Genomic DNA, 17743 nt, shown 5'->3' with positions numbered 1-17743 from the left:
CAAAGATCTGGTCCCACTCCGCCCTCTCTTCCCTCGATTATCCTACAAAACCCCCCTCTTTCCCTTTCACGTGGATTTTGACTCAGAGAAAAAGAACAGCATTTAGGTAGAATAGGGTTTGCCACGGAAGGAGAAAGAAATGCGGGTGCCCAGCATGAGGCGCCCTTAAAAAGATTAGTTAGGAAACAGGACTGTGGTCTAACAGCAGAAGACAGATCGCACCCTGCGACGTGTAAAGAAGGATCCAAGCTGGACCTATAGCTCCACCGCCGGTGCTCAACAGCGCCAACGGAAGAAAACGAACTACCAGAGCTTACCAGTGATGGCTGGCTACTAAAAAGACACTGTGGCGAAGACCCCCCCCCCTTTTTTTCGGAACTTTCTACACCCCTTGACTAATTGCTTGTATTGGACTAAATTCCTCCCTCAACCACTTTTTGCCTGTAAAATGCTTCATCGGTCACTTTCTAAATACGACAAATGTAAATTTATGTGTATTCCACCTCGTATGTCGCACCAACTGCACACGGTTATATGCAAGTCCACCAGTATTGACAAACGCTATTTCATTGACAACACATGACTATATGTACACCCCGTCAGTTATGATAAACACGGAAATGACCTAACTTATGTTAAAAAGCAGCGACTGTGGAAAATGACAATGTATATGTACATAAGCGGCGTTCATTTGTGTTCACCCTCGCCACTGTTGAAGGTAAAGCGAAAGTCACGAAACAGTGGCCCCGCCATCTTGTCCCCTTTTAGGCCCCGTCACGAACATAGATAGTAGCCATTTTTGTGTCATGACCTATCTGCCCACTGCCAATAGCCTCCTGCGTCTCTCTCTCTCCACCCACTCCCCAGCCTTGCGAGTATTCCCCCGCGCCCTGACAGCCCCCGGTCTCTCCTACGCAGGCCATAAACGCACCTCTAAACACGACACTGCCTCCGTGCTGAACCCCTGCCCCCTCGCTCTTTCATCCCACCCATAGAACAGACCCTTTCGGTAACCTCTTCCTCCCTGCCCGATTGCCCGGCCTGATCCCAGGCCATCACCTAGCCCAACAGATGCAGTTTATTGCTTCCTACAGTAGGACCTCGCCTCACATCAGAGGAGCGGTGATTAATAAAGGCCTTCACACCCCTAGATCTGACCGACACCCCTGCATTCCTCTCAGGAACACCCTTCCTCTCTTCTGATGACCCCCCCCCCGGCTACACCTGGCCTCTCGACCCAGTCCCAAGTCATAAAACTAGGTCTCGTGGATGTACCCCCCCGGCCCCGCACAGCAAAACGTGATCTTATCGCCTGCCCAACCTTAGATCAGACCACCCCCTCCTGCCCTCGTGTCCTGTTGGAATGTCCGGCTGCAGATTGCAATCACATGTTACATTTGGGAGGGGAAAACAACATCAGAGCGACCGGTATGGGAATAGGCATGGAGCTGGGATCCCAAACATGCCCTTTTTGTACTTCAAAGTGTCTTTATTGCAATAAGGAATGTTTGTGCATCATAAACATGTGTATAAAAGACGGAGCCGTAGAGAAACTTGTTAGAGCACCTCGTGAAGATACCCTGTTGTCTGATTTGACGTGTTCTGCTCCGTCGGAATAAACTCCTGTTTCCTGCCTTCCAGTCTCCAGCGCCTGCCTCTTTATTTGATAAATTGTGAGTTGGGTGAGAAGCGGCTAACGCCGGGCAAATATGGAAAAAGGGGTAATCGACCTGACCTGCCTGAACCCTTTGTTTAACAGGCAGTTCTTAGATGCCCCTCTCGAGCTGGATGAAATACGAGAGGCCACAATGTCTCTACATAATGGTAAGGCACCGGGATTGGATGGGCTACCGGACGAATTTTATAAATGCTATATAGACATAATGGCCCCGGTGCTGCGGGAAGTGTTCGAAGAGTCGCTGGAGGTAGGGATACTTCCCCCATCCATGAGAGAGGTGGTGGGTGATCACTTCCTTATTAAAACCCGGCAAAGACTCTGGGGCCTGTGATTCCTATCGCCCTCTATCATTGAATTGCGATGCTAAAATATTGGCCAAGGTGCTGGCGACCAGATTGTCACTATTGATGACCATGATCATCCTCCCTGATCAGTCAGGTTTCGTTCCAGGAAGGGCCACCACCCACAACCTACGCACTCTTTTCTCCTTAATCCAGACGATTGCCCCGGAGCTGCCAGTTGCAGCGGTGTTCCTTGATGCCTCTAAGACTTTTGATTTGGTAGAGTGGAGCTACCTATTCGCAGTGCTGCAAAAAATGGGTTTCCCACCTGTTTATTAAGGTTGGTTACGATTGCTATACAACCAGCCCACTGCTAAAGTCCTTATCAATGGTCACCTTTCTCCGTCCTTATCCCTCACTAGGGGCACTCGTCAGGGGTGTCTGTTATCACCACTATTATTTGCAATTGTGGAGGAACCTCTGGCCTGCAGGATCCGCCAGGTACACCGTGAGAGTGCCTTTCGGTGCTTTCAGCGTCAGATATTAATTTCGCTATACGCGGATGATATTACTCTTTTTGTTAAAGACCCACAGCAGAACCTGAACGCTCGGCTGCGTGAGTTCTTGGAATTTGGGAGGCTGTCTGGGATTACCATTAACTGGGGCAGGTCCCTCTTCTTCCCGCTTACGATGGCTGTAGCGGAATTCCCATTGGACTTCCCTTTGAAGTGGTGCCACACGGACCTTAGATACCTGGGGATCCAGATCTCCAGAGATAAAGAGGAAACCTTGAGACTAAACTATGGTACGACAGTAACGAAGCTTGAGGCCGATGTCACCCGCTGGATATCGCTACCCCTCTCGATGGCGGGCAGACCTTCGCTAGTCAAAATGGTCATACTGCCTCGTTTTTTGTACCTCTTTCTTAACATCCCGAACTACCTGGGCGTTTTTTTCTTTAAGTCACTGAGATCGGAGCTGATTCGGCTGGTCTGGGGTGGGAAACACCTGCGTCTGAAATGGGAGGTCATGGCACAGCCTTATGATAGGGGCGGCTTTGACATACCGGATTTTGAGATATACTATCTGAGTGCTCAGGCGCACTACGCCTACCACTGGATGGTTCCCACGCCGTTCATGCCCCAGATAGCTGCAGAGGACTGGATTGCCCGACCCTACCCCCTAAATGGAATCTTACACTGTACTGCTAAACTATTGGAGACGCCTCCCACCACGGTTTCATGTACGATAGATGTCTGGAAGCGCATCACTCATATCCTGCGTGCCCCAATGACGTACGCCTCCCATATGCCTCTCACGTATCATTCAAGACTGGACCTATTGAGACAAACTGGGTTCCAGAACATGTGCAAGTGCCTGCAAATTCACACATGGGGGGACCTGTTCATAGGCGGGGTGTTTCAGTATAAGGAAGTCTTCTTTAAAGGTACCGAATCTACACCACTTGACATGTTCTTTTATGTACGGCTGCGACAGGGTATGCGGGACATTCTACCGAATTTTCCCCAGGAGCCAGAGACCCTAGCTCCGCTAAACGTCGTGCTACACTCTACTGACGGCACTCACCTGGTGTCATTACTATACAATAGCATTAGGACGCAGCGCCCAGCTGTAAGATGCTCAGCCAGACAGAGATGGGACAATGACATGGGTGAGACTATCACAGATGAACAATGGCGCTATTGCTGTGAACTACCACGCGAAGTTTCCTCTAGTTGTAGATTCAAGATTACCCACTATAAATTCTTGCAGAGAGTTTATTACACGTCAGAAAGGAAATTTAAGTTCCAACTAGCAGAGGATGACAGGTGCGAGAGATGCCGGTCCCCTGGTGCGGGCTTCTATCATCTGGCTTGGGAATGTCCAGCGGTGGCCCAATACTGGACTCAGATCCACACAGCGTTGGTGGCAATGATAGGCGTCGCATTTGAAAAAGAGCCATTGGTCATGTTGCTGGGGTACACGCTACAGACTCCTAAGAGCACTAGGAAGTTCCTTAACATAGCTCTGCTGTTAGCAAAAAGAAGGTTAGCCAGTAGAGGTGTTAAAATTTTGCCAAGAACTGATCCACCAATCTCTTGAAACCATGTTTTGATAGCCTGAAATCTTTTTGAAAGACGTTCTGAAAAATCATTCTCTTCTAATGGGGCTATTTCCGAATGCATCTCTGTGATGTTCTTAATGTACATTTCAATGTTTTTGCTTTCGTCTGGGATATATGTACAGCAGTGCTGGACATGTAAAATGCCACAGACTCCTCCCTCTTTTGCTAGGAGTATATCCAAGGCAAGGAGATCTTGCATTACCATTGATCTGATTGCAATGACCTCAGTATCTACTAATTGGAAGCTACCAGCTGTATCAGTTGATAACCTGTCAACTATTGTGGATACTTTTCTGATTCTACCTGCATTCAAGGTAATACCTACTAAAGGTATCACTGCTTCAAAAATGTCTCCTAAAATCTCTGAGAAACTTTCTCTTTTGTACCTGTTCACATGATTATTAATTTCAAATGAACCTTCTGCATTTCTGTCAACTTGAAAAATCTTTGGGAACACAAGACCAACAAAACACGTCCCATACCAATGATCCGGGAGATTATAATAGGCTTTGTCTCCGCAAACAAAATAAATTCCAGGAAAAATTGGGTCTTTGCCACCTTTGAATCCCCAACCCCCCATGATCTGATAAGTGTCTTCACAATTGCTAGCTCCTACAAAATAATTATCAAAAAGTGTGTTATCTCTTCTAATGCAAAGCTTGCCACTAATTGGTTTGTCTATGTGAATTGCAACATTATCAAAAAATTTGCCATTAATCTTTTCATCCTACTTCTGCCAGAATTTGGATTTAGTCTGTTTGACCATCTCATTTCTTTTATAGATTGCCCTTCTCTCCTCAACCAAATTCAGGAAAGTCTTTTCTTTAGCTCTCAATTTGCAGGTTAAATTATTTCTGTAAGCATATTCATAAGTAAGTTCGTTAGTAACTAAAAAGAATTCCCTCATCTGTTTAGCTTGTTTGTGTTTATTTAAAGTCTTCTCAACTTTCAGGTTAGCAAAAATCTCATCGTAGTTGGAATAGTAATACTCCAAACGACCAGTTTGATAAAATAAGCTAGCTATTACACTGCAGGTCATGCCATAAGTAAGAGGAAGCATATTGTATGTCACTCCCTCAGAAACAGAAGCAGGTAACTTTACACAAATGTAGCAATCTTTGACACCCATAACCTTAACATACTCTCCTAAAAGCCTCGAAAACGTATTGCTAGAAAAATCACCAACAGACATATCTTGATGAGCCTCTGGTCTGTGATCAATAACTTTGTTAGCTTTGTTTGTTGCACTATGTTTATCTTGACTAACTGAAGCTTTGCTTGTCATATTGACTTTGTACATCTCCTTATCGATCCCGAAAGGAAAGATGACAGCTAAAACTAACCAGAGCAGAATTAATATGAGCATACATATCAGAGTCATCTTACAGCATTTTTCAAGGATGGAACACTTTGAAGTACTACGCTTTAAAACAAAAGGCATCTTTACTAGCCTTATCACAGAAAAAGAAAACAAGAATTTAAAACAAAAATTTAAAATATATCTAACATAAACCTAAATTTAATCACCCCCCTTTTTTAATTTATTTCTTTTTTTTAATCCTTCTAACAGCTTTTCTTCGACCTTGCGTCACAAGTTATTCTTCAGCTAAACACAAATTCTTCAACCTTGTGTCACCTAACACAATTTCTTCAGCCTTATGCCAAAAACAGAAACCTAAATTCTAACAAATTATTACTTCAATCATTGTCACTATTCTCTTCAACTTCTTCCTGACTGCTACTATTTATCTCAATTACAGGCGGGATGATAATGTAAGCCCACTCAGGAGACTTATATTTTTGATTTGGCCTTAAAACTCCCTTTGTTTTTCTAGAGATACCTTCTATTTTCTTTCCTTTCTCTGCTTTCTCTTCAGGATCCTCCTGACTAGTTATCTCATTCACCTGCTCTTTTGATCTATTTATTAACCTGACTCTCAGTCCACCGTTTTCATTTGGCCAAGTTTCACCTTTTCTTAGTAATTTCCTTTTTGGTTCAGTCACATTAGATTCTGTTCTCCAAGATCTTTTTCAGAACTTTCTTTTTTGAGATTCTTCATCACTTTCATCAAATTCACTATCAGAAATTTCAATTCTTGACTCAGGATCTTCTCTAATCGGCAGCCTCACTCCGTTAGGAACATAACTTTTTCTACCATCACTGGTACTTGGTAATTCGTCTTCCTCCACTTCTTCAATTACCTTCAACTTCCCAGTTCCGGGCTTCTTGTCCCTGCATTCAGAGCTTCTCTTCTGCCTTTCGATACTTTCCTGGTCTTGTTTCTGAACTTGATCAGACTCTTCTGTGTTTTCAACTTCTTTTTCTTTATCTTGATCAGATTCTCTTGTCTCTCCCACTTCTTTGTCAGATTCTTCTGCTGATTCTTTTTCTAACAGATCTTCATCATTTTCAGAATCTATTACAATAATTTTTAAATCTTTTCCAATCAAATCTCCATTTACAGATACATTTTCCAGATGTCAACTTCCCTGTCGATCTTCAAGATCTGGATTTTCATCAACTTCCTCTTCAGAATCTGAATCAGTTGTTGTATCACTCTCTTCATCAGAGTTCTCAGGTGAAGGTATGGAAATAATGTGACTGGGATGAATCCACCTTTTTATTCCTCTACACTTTACTGCATTCGTTGTCACTAGTATCACCTGTCTCGGTTTCTGCCACCTCGGCACCAGACAATTTCTTCTTCGGTCTCAGATCATGCGTTTGCACTTTGTCTTTTGACTGTACTTCAGTTCCCACCTGATGAGACACAGAAGTCACGACGTCAGAAAGCTTCTTACAGTATTCCAAAATTGCACTGTCATTAATGCTTAACAGTTTTCCAACTGGTACAAATGCTTGTCTCATTACTCTACCCATAAGAATTTCATGAGAACTTAAACCTGTCTTTTTATCAGGTGTACTTCTTAGGGTCATCAAAACAAGTGGAAGAGCATCTGTCCACTTTATACCAGTAGCTAGACACATTTTTCCTATTCTGTTTTTAATTGTTCCATTTATTTGTTCCACCACTCCAGATGCCTCTGGTCTGTATGCACAATGCAACTTCTGCTCAATGTGTAAGGCTTCACAAATTAATTTAATCAGTCTGTTATCAAAATGTCCTCCTCTATCACTCTCAATAGTCACAGGAAATCCGTATCTTGGTATTATTTCTCTTAAAAGTATCTTTGCTACAGTAATTGAATCACTGTGACGTGTGGGAAATGCCTCTACCCATCTTGAAAATAAACAGACAATCACCAAAACATATTGTAGCCTGTTGTGTCTGGGCATCTCAATGAAATCCATCTGTAACCTGGTAAAAGGACCACCCTCCCGACCTATGGTCCCCGTCCCCACAACTGATTTCCTGTTTGGGTTCATTTGTTGGCAAACAAAACACCTTTGACAGAGTGATTCTGCAATTGTTCTGAACTTGGTATTAAACCAAGTTTCCTTGAAAAGCCTAATCATTTAATCTCTTCCAATATGACCTGGGCCATGATACATTCTGGCCATATCAGCAATCATGCAATTTGGTAAAACTACTCTGCCATCTTTGTAAGTCCAAACTCCATCCTCATCTCGCTGTCTACATTCTGCTCTCAACCATGAATTTTTTTCCTCATCATCAGCTTCATCTTGTAAATCTTTGATTTCCTGCCATGTCTCAACTACTGATGTTAGCATTAGTGAATTTAAAACATATTCATTACTTTTCTCCCGATTAAGTGCAAAATTGTTTCTTGCACAATATTTTGCAATTTCATCCACATAAGCATTTCCTTTAGTGACAAAATCCTCACCTTTCTTGTGAGCTGCACACTTTACCACAGCAATTTCTTTTGGCATCTGTATGCCATCAATCAATCTTTTGATAAATTTTGCATTTTTGATTGGCGAACCTGCTGATGTCATGTAGCCTCTCTGAGACCAGAGCTGTCCATAATCATGCACAACTCCATACCCATATTGGCTATCAGTAATTATGGTGACTCTCAAATCTTTTGCTATTTCGCAAGCACGAATTAAAGCAATCAATTCAGCCACTTGTGCTGAACGAATTCCCTCAAGACATGATGCTTCTTCAACATCTGCAACTGTACAGACTGAATAGGCTGCTCTCAAAATGCCTCCTTCTGATCTCCGACAGGAACCATCCACAAAGTAAACACGATCTGACTCAGGCAATGGTACATCTTTAATGTCCTGCCTTGGCTTGGTAAATATTCCATGACATCCAAGCACTCATGCTCCACATCATTTTCATCACAATTTTCAGTATCAGGTAGCAACGTGGAAGGATTTAAATTCACACATCTTGCTATAGACACATTATCTGATCCCAGAATTATTTTCTCATACTTCGTTAATCTATTGTTTGTCAGGTGCTGTGTTTTACTCCTTGTAAGGAGAATCTCAACTGAATGGGGAACATAAACTTTTACAGGACATCCCATTATGATTCCTTCACTTTGCTCAAGGCTAATACTAGTTGCAGAAACTGCTTTTAAGCACCCTGGTAAGGCTTTTGCAACTGGATCAAGGACTGCTGAGAAGTAGGCAATAGGTTTTCTCATGTTTCCATGTCTCTGTATTAACACAGACAAAGCACATCCTTCTCTTTCGCTGCAATACAGCTCAAAATCTTTCTCGTAATCTGGCATGCCCAGAGCTGGAGCTTCACACAGACTTTTCTTTAGTTTTTCAAAAGCTTCCAACTCAGTTTCAGTAAGGACAATTGGATCTTTTATGTCTGATTTTGTCAGTCTCTGTAGTTACTGAAAATCCACTGATCCATTGACGACAGTAACCAACCATTCCTAGAAACATTATGACCTGTCTTTGTGTTTTTGGAGGATGCATTCCCTGAATCATTTTAATTCTTTCAATTGTCACTTGTCTCATTCCCTTTGCAATTCTATGACCAAGATATTTTACCTCCTGTTTACAAAACTGTAATTTTGCAGGAGACACTTTATGGCCAAGTGATTCAAGAGAGTAATTGTATCTGACACACAGTTGTCTCTTGTTTTTGCTGCTATCAACAGATCGTCAATGTATTGAACTAATGTCGATCTGCCAGGTAAATTTAGATCTTCCAATGTTGTCTTTACCAGCTCATTAAAGATAGAAGGACTCTCTGTATACCCTGAGGAATTCTACACCATGCGAGGGTCCTACTTTGGAATCTGAAAGCAAAGATTTCCTGACTCTCTGGATGCAATGGAACAGTAAAGAACGCATTGCAAAGATCAATGACAGTATACCATTCTGCATCATGCGGTATTTGATAAAGAATGACTGCTGGGTTTGGAACAACTGGACAACAAGGAACAACAATTTGGTTAACCTTTCTCAAATCCTGAACGATTCTGTACGTTCCATTTGGCTTTTTGATCCCCATAATCGGAGAGTTACAAGGACTACTCACAATTTCTTTTAAAACACCTTGCTTAATGAATTTCTCAATCACAGGAATAACACCTTCAATCGTTTCAGTTTTCATTTTGTACTGAGGAATGTTTGGAAATTCTATTCCCTGCTTCACTGTAATTTTGACTAGATCCACATGTTTCATCAAACCCATTTCATTTCCTGTTAAATCCCAAATTTCAGCTTTGACTGTTTCTTTTAATTCATCTGGTAAATTCTCTTTATCAAATACAGCAAATGATTGAGTTCCTTCTGCTTCAACCATCAACATTGTTAATCTGTACAACCCATCTTCCTCCATCATTTGTAATTCAATTCCTTCCGGTGAGCAATATATTCTGCAATTCATCTTGCACAATATATCTCTCCCCAGCAAGTTCACAGGACTGCTGTTGCAAACCACAAACCTGTGTTTGTCTTTAAAATTTCCAATCTCTACTTTCACAGGCTCAGTCAAATCTGTTTTAATTTGTTGATTACTTACACCGACTACTTGGATGGTATCCCCAGAGAGAGGTAGGTTTTCAATTTCCACTGATCTAACAGTGAACGGGTAGCACCAGTGTCCACAAGAAAAGTGATTTCTACATCATTCACTTTCCCATTTACATATGGACCAGACTGGTCAACCTCAAGAGTGGCTCCAATTACACACTCTTCCCTCTCTCTCGGGCACCGTCAAAAGCAGTCATCAGAATTGCTTCCTTGATTTCCTGTCAACAAAAATTGTCCTGATCCATTTTGCACATTTGATCTTTGAACTCTTATTACCTGATCACTTCCACTGAATCCCGTACATGAATTATATTTTTGACCACCCCCACAATTTGGAAGTGGAGGCTGTGGAATCTGATTCTGCTGTTGTGCTAACTGTCGCTGCAGCTGTTGCTGAAGACTCAGATCATTTAATTGTCGCTGTAGCTGGAGCTGTTGCTGCAGATCAACATCGTTCTGCATCTGTGAATTTAATGATGCATTTTTTTAATTTCTGGGTGGGTTTTTACACTCGCGCTTCCAGTGTCCAATTTCCCCGCAATTAAAACAAGGTAATTTCTGTTTTAGCTCTTCAATATTAACATTAAACTTAGGCTTGTTAAAATTATTTTTAAACTTTCCTTGACCCCGACTCTGGTTCTGATTCTGAACAAAGTTTATATTTTTATTTTCAAGATTTGCAATCTGTTGCTCAGCCACTTTTACCTGTGCCCACATTGCTTTCTCTTTTAATTTCTTTTGTCTTACTTCCAAATCATCACTGCAGTATCTTGCTTTTCTCAAGATATCATCAACTGAATTTGATTGCCATCCGACAATATTATTTCTAATCATTTCTCCAATTTCTGGTCTAAGACCATAAACAAATCTGTAAATAAAATGGCTCATATCTTTTTCATATAATTTTTCATAGCCACTGTACTGTTTAAAAACCAATAATAACCTTTCATAAAATGAATGAACTGACTCCTTTGGTTCCTCATTTGTTCTGTCTATCTTTACCCAATCAACTTCTTTTGGGGCAATTTTCTTTTTCAACCAGTAAATCACTTTGTCATACAAATCCATGACCTCTGGTGCTGGAGCACCTGTCTCCTTAATACGATCTGGCTCTGCTTTGGGCCAACTTACAGCAATTTTACATTCTGTCCAAAGATCTGATGGGACAACTATGTCAAAGAATCCATCCAGATCAATCCACAGAACTTTTGAGACTTTGATAAACCTGTCCACCTGTCGATACCATTCCACAGGCTTTTCTCTCAGCCGAGGAAAATCATTTGAGAAAAGCAAAATATCCTGTCTTGACCATGGGACATGAACATATCCTCCACCTGCAATTTCTCTCATTGGAAACTGTTTAGACAGTCTATCCAACCTTTCGTCTTCTCTCTTTTTAGTCCATTTCACTCTCCATTTACTTAAGTCACCCAACTTTTTAATATATACAATTAATTCCTTTATATGCGTAATTCTTCCCATTGTATTGAAGTTCCCAATGTCTTTTTCTGTAAAGTCTTGTAATGTTTTCCCAAATTTTTCTGTCTACTTAAGTCAATTTCTAATTCAGCAGCCAGTTCTTCCAAATGCTCATATTTATTTTTTGTTTTCCATTGAATGCTTTTGCTGATGAACAGAAGTTCATCATCTCGATAATACTTCAAACTGTCAGGACCAATTGTGCCAATTATTAATTCTTCCAAGTCTGCTTTTAATTTTGCTACATCAAGTTTTGAATTAGACTCTGTTTTCTTATGAGTCTCAGCATCTGACTCTGCACCCATTGGTGTCTGGTTAAAAGAACCTGGTTAAAAGTTAAATCAGGCAATTTTGTTTTCTCACAATGTATTTCGGATAAATCTGAATAAAATTTTTCAGCTACTTTCTGAATTTCTGCATTTAATGGAATTGTCAAACCTGGCTGTTTAATTTCCTTTTGATCGAAAACAGGCTGAACAGGACCAATAGTTACTGGAACTGTCACTGCTTCCATGCCTTTAGTTAACTGCCTAATTAATTCCTCTTTTGATCGTAAGTATTCTGAAGTATTTACAACTTCCTCATTTCTGGTAGCTCTCGTTAAATTTCTAGGGGCTTCCCTTTCCATTGAAATTTCAGGAACATTTTTGCTTCCATTATAAACACTAGAATTTGTTCTCATCTCGTATTTTTCTGGAGTTTCAAAGGATTCAGAATTATCTGGGTACAATTTGGGTGATTCATTTAATGGAGGTGCACTTGGTGTGGTTCCTGTAGAAACCATCGGAGTGGACCATGAACAAGGCGGTCTCAGTGGAGTTTGCTTTTTATTCGTGGTGTAAATTTCTTCTAAGACTGCATCTTCTGATTCACTTTCTACAACAATATTTTTTTCTTTTCTGTATTATTTTCACCTGGAGTCCCCAAAACCATTTCTTTTATTAAATAGAGACCTTCACACATGTCTGCCTGTCTCCACATACGCATTCTATCTTCATGCGTTTCCCTTTTGTAAATCGATGTTTTAGGAGGTCTTTTTAACCCATTTGTTTCTTTCTGAAGTTGTAACATCTCATCCTCCCATTCAACTAAAGCTTCGAATTGTGTTGGTCTAGGCCTGACATCTTTTCTCTCAAATTTCTTAAAATTCTCATTTTAAATGAACCATCATCCGGCCAAGCCAAAACACCGTCATTTTTAGTATAATGCTTCCAAACATCAAACCATAAACAAGTATGATAACCATATTCACCTTCCATATACGCTGCAGGTGTCTTGTATTTATGAAGTAATTTACCACCTCGCGTTTCAATTTTCTTATCAGGTGAAATAAAAAATAAAAAATTTTGAAGCATTGTAAGCTTTTTCTCAACGTTTTTGTAAAAATAACTCATTTTAAAATCAAATCCACTTAGTCAGAAATGAACGTAAATATTTCTTGGTTGTTCCGCAATACCAACCAATCCGTGCGCGAATCACACCAACAAGCCAATCAGGTTCGAGCTACGTCACCACCTTGCTCGACCAGTAAGAACAGAGCTTTCCACAAAAGCCAATCAGTGCTTAGCTCGACAATGTCACGTGAGCCAATCAGAGTATAGTTTGTGACGTATGGTACCCAATCACTGCGCGGACCGTGTGACGTACACAGCCGCTGCGGTTTCTCGCGTCTCACTCTCAGCGCTTACCCCTCCTTCACAAAAACTTTTCACCGCGCCATTTTAAGAACGTTTTTCACAATGAATTTCTATTAACAACAACAAAAGGACAAACCATTTGTCTGTTTCTCTAAAATAAAATGATAGTTTTTACAGACATGCAAGAAATTCTTTGCGTGGAATAGACAACGCTACTCTCACAGAATATACATCCGCCGATAAAGTAAATTTTTACTTTACCCTTCAAACAGGTAATAACAAACTCATTTCCCTCTGAATGCACATATAGGGGCCGATTCCGATCCGGTAAAATGCGCTCCGAATCGTCGTACGGAGAGTTTTTTCCCCATACGAATCGTACCCGTAGACGTCCCGTACGTACGACAAAGTACGATCCGTACCAGGTGCCAAACTCCGTACGAGTCGTACAGGACTCCGTACGACTCAAATCTCCGTACGAGTCTCACTCGGAACCGGCTGTACGCGACATCACTGCGGTTCGCGGCTGGTTTTTACGACCCAGCAAGTACGATTCGTGTCGGGTACGCGCCGTACGACCCTTTTCCTACGGGAGCCGAAAACAGTCGTAAACGCAGAGTTCGCGCCAAAAAAGGTACGGAACGCCCCCCCCTGGGTACGGCACGTACCTCCCATGATCGCAGGGGTACGCGCCGTACCCCTGTGCTCATGCGGGGTACGTGCCGTACACCCAGCGTACATGGGGTACGAACCGTACCCCATGTACGGTGGGTGTACGGCACGTACCCCATGTACGCTGGGTGTACGGCACGTACCCCGCATGATCACAGGGGTACGGAGCATACCCCTGCGATCATGGGGGGTACGCGCCGTACGGTGTGTAGGTGATCGTGCGCTTTTCCGTACGAATCGACGTGTACCGTACGAATCGCGTCCGGGTCGGCCGATCGGAATCGTCCGGTCGTACGGCGTCCGTACGAGTCGTACGGAAACGGCTCCGGATACGATTCGTACGGACGGGGATTTTACCGGATCGGAATCGACCCCATAGTAGCAATTCAAAGTTTAACTCGAACGGAATTACAAAATCATTTACGTACTTTTAAACAGTAAGTATCCCTAACCATACATACACGAAATCTTGGCAGGACTCTAACCAACCACAGATAACCTGAATCATCAGCAAGATAAACAATATTACCTTACCCTATACTCAAGCTCGAATATATTCTACTACTCTCATCGCAATGAATTTTAGAACGGGCTCTTTGTCCCTATATTCAAAGTTACGATTTCATAGACAATCCTCACTATCATATATTCGTTTTATCTAGCACACCTATATCCCTAACACGTATTGTACGGCCACAATACTTGTGATATACATTAATATCACTATTCTGAAACAGATCAAATGCACTGTGTAACTTCACTTTTGTTACACCACTCTGTACCGGTACAACTAGAATTTTTCACACTGCAGGAAAAACCCTTTCGACTACACTTAACAAAAGTGAATGAACTCAACATATGTAAGACATCAAACCTATGTAACTACCATGTAGCATGTTGGTTACCATAGCAACCATCCTCTGCTACCAGGAAATTGATCCAGCGGCCTATAGGAAATATGTCATAAGCTACGCTACCTAACTCCACAATATTCACTATTAATTATAAATCAATCACAAGGCCCATAATCTAACATGACATATTTTGACCAACTGAATCATGTGACTTAATTAACCTATTCACAAATTATATACATTTATATACAACCGCGGTAAATGAAATTCATCACGCTATATAAACTCTACAAATAATTAAGCCACTGTGGCAATAGGATCTTGCTATTGGTAACCTAAACTCATGAAATAACAAGGCCAGCTTGTTTTCCAAAGTAAATATTTATTAATTGTTTGTTTTAGAAATTGCATTAGAAATTTTTTATTAGAGCATTTTTATTAATGTATTGGTAAATAATAACGATGATTAAGTAAAATTCAGTAACATAAATCAATTAGAAAATAACAGTTTGGCATTATCAAAATCCTAAGTCCCTAACTATACTTGCTATAATAAAGAATAAAAAGTCTTTTTGGGTTTCTTACGTGCTCCAAAAGAGAATCATCAGCACGACATGCCCATTCAAAGGTCAGCGAGAAGCAGCGCTCTCTTCCTAGGGGAAGAGTTTTTATACCCTTTCTACGCTAAACTAATCTAAGTAAAAGTATAATTTTCTGCTCAAAACGAGTTCTCATTGGCTGTCAAATGACAGGCCATCATGTCTTCCCAAATTTTGAACATCAGTTCCAGCACTTTCTTAGAGTCCATTGTTTTCAGCTTTTGAATTGCAAAGCTTCCTCCAGTTTGCAACATTTACTGAAAGAAAATCATAACTTCCTCGGTCTGTCAAACTCCTCTGCCGGTTCCTGGCCTTGGCCTTGCTTGACTATAGAACAGTTAGCTCATCACGTTTTTATTTTACATCACAACAAAATGTTTCAGCAGAAGGAATTTTTCCATGATGGACTCTTGCTTTTCTCCGAGCAGAATTTTTGCCAAACACGAATGCACTAGGCCCAGAACCACTTTTACGAAAACTATTATTTAAACAAACACAAAGAGTAATTAATGCAAGAAATACAGTTTGTTCTGTTACCCACCCTCCATTACTAATGATTAACCCATTAGTTTAATTTACCTAGCAAAAAAAAGCAAACAATTAAAGCAGCATTTATATCTACCATTCTTCATTTAATCCAGCAGTATTCTCTATTGCATCTGTAAAGAGTAAAATGACACCACGTAGACAAAAGCATACATAAAATAGCCACATGCCACTAATTAAACAGCCGCAATTAATCAAGACATGACAATAGACAAAATTAATTTATTATTTCCACAAACATGAAGATGCAAAATATTGCACGTTTATGAGCACATATGTTAGTTTCTCGCGTGTTCTGTGTAAATGCAACTTTAAACTAGGTTGAATTAATACACACATAGCACAGATCATTAGTATTATTAATTCAGTTATGAAAGTATGACTTCACGAGTTGAAATGAATATATTTCTGAAACTCGCTTCATCAGCTGGGGTACACGCTACAGACTCCTAAGAGCACTAGGAAGTTCCTTAACATAGCTCTGCTGTTAGCAAAAAGAAGGTTAGCCAGTAGATGGAGCCGTGGGAGGGCCCCTAAGTTTAAGGAATGGCTCCGAGATGTCACTTATTGTCAGGAACAACATGCTATCTATGCAGACCTGCAACCTGTCAAATCCAGGCCTACAGACATTTGGGGCCCACTACAGACCTACCTTTTAGGTACTACAGTGAGTGACTCGGACACGCCTGAAGGGGGAAATCCTGTTGCATGAGGGGAGTGAGGTTACCACATGCTTTACTACTAATGACAATTGGTGCGAGAACTGTGTATATCCCAACACTATGAAACGAGACAAATGTTGATGTTATAATGTATATGATAATGAATGCTGGTTCCCCCTGTTCTCACTCGGACCCTCAGAAGTAATGGATATTTGCATTATACTGTCTTGCCTATTATACATCAAACCATACCTTTGCATATGTCACACTAGAATGTTTGTAATGAATGTCAGTCTGTAAGTTGAATTAAACCAAAAATAAAGTTTTTAAAAAAAACTCCACAGAATTCCACAGCGTGAAAATCTGTGAGTTCCGACCCCTGCTAATCACTGGCTGGGATCTGGCAGAGGATTATGCTAGTTAGCCTTCTGGCAGTTCAGACAGCTAATGGGTATGTTTTCGTTAATATTTGATAGAAATACAACTTCATCATTTAATTGGATTTTTAGTAACTATTAGATACAGATTGTAATTATGTTTCTAACAAGTCCCATTCCCGAGATACTATATTAGTCTTTCATAGTGCTTCGCAGTGATCCTCTATGGGGCAGCCAGCCTTCCTACAATGAAAATAGCTTTGAGGTGCTAGCCACTGTAAGGGCATATTAACCTTAAATGTTTACATTTCCTACAATTAAATACCATCCACCCCGCCTTGTGGGCTACAAACCCTACATGTAAGTGACTTATTAATATTTGAAAGGAAGGTTTCTTACTGTCAAAAGTTTTTATTTTGACAGGTCTCAGTGCACGATTTGCACTGTTAGAGTCGGACTACAATAGTAGGTCTGAAGACATGTTTGCATTACCCCATAGCACAATAGGTGATGCAGCCCACTAATGGTATTTAATTTCCAGGTTCTGGATACGTTTTGTACCATACATTAGGGACTTATAGGCAAGTTAAATATACCAACTAGGGGTATGCAAATCCAATCATGTTTAACGGGGAGCAAAGGCACTTTACTAGTGGTTAGCATGGGTAAAGTGCACAAAGTTCTAAAGCCAGCAAACAATATAGGGTCCAACAGAAGACAAACAATTTGAGGTGGCCATGCATGTTAGAAATAAATAAAAAAAGAGAATAACTAAAAAAGGGGAAATGTAACGAAAAGATTCAAAAACTGGAAGATGCTGCTTATACCCCTTGTTCAGGGACAAGATCTCAACAAAGTTGGCAAGAGAGCAGAAGTCAGGGTCCATTCTACCCAAATT

The 17743-nt window shown here is 40.9% G+C and overlaps 1 long non-coding RNA gene across 1 annotated transcript in view; it reads right to left on the bottom strand.

Moving 5' to 3' along the window:
* The window catches only part of LOC144761824 (uncharacterized), an 89934-nt gene that overhangs the window by 24789 nt on the left and 47402 nt on the right, over window positions 1-17743 (bottom strand). The window contains exon 2 of the long non-coding RNA XR_013595907.1: window positions 10296-10481. This is a non-coding gene — a long non-coding RNA (uncharacterized LOC144761824). The remainder of the gene's footprint in view (window positions 1-10295; window positions 10482-17743) is intronic.

The sequence above is a fragment of the Lissotriton helveticus genome, chromosome 6 (assembly GCF_964261635.1).
Source record: "Lissotriton helveticus chromosome 6, aLisHel1.1, whole genome shotgun sequence".
In the NCBI taxonomy this organism is placed as follows: domain Eukaryota; kingdom Metazoa; phylum Chordata; class Amphibia; order Caudata; family Salamandridae; genus Lissotriton; species Lissotriton helveticus.
The sequence above is the reverse complement of the archived record's forward strand: the minus strand, read 5'-3'. Positions and strand labels throughout refer to the sequence as shown.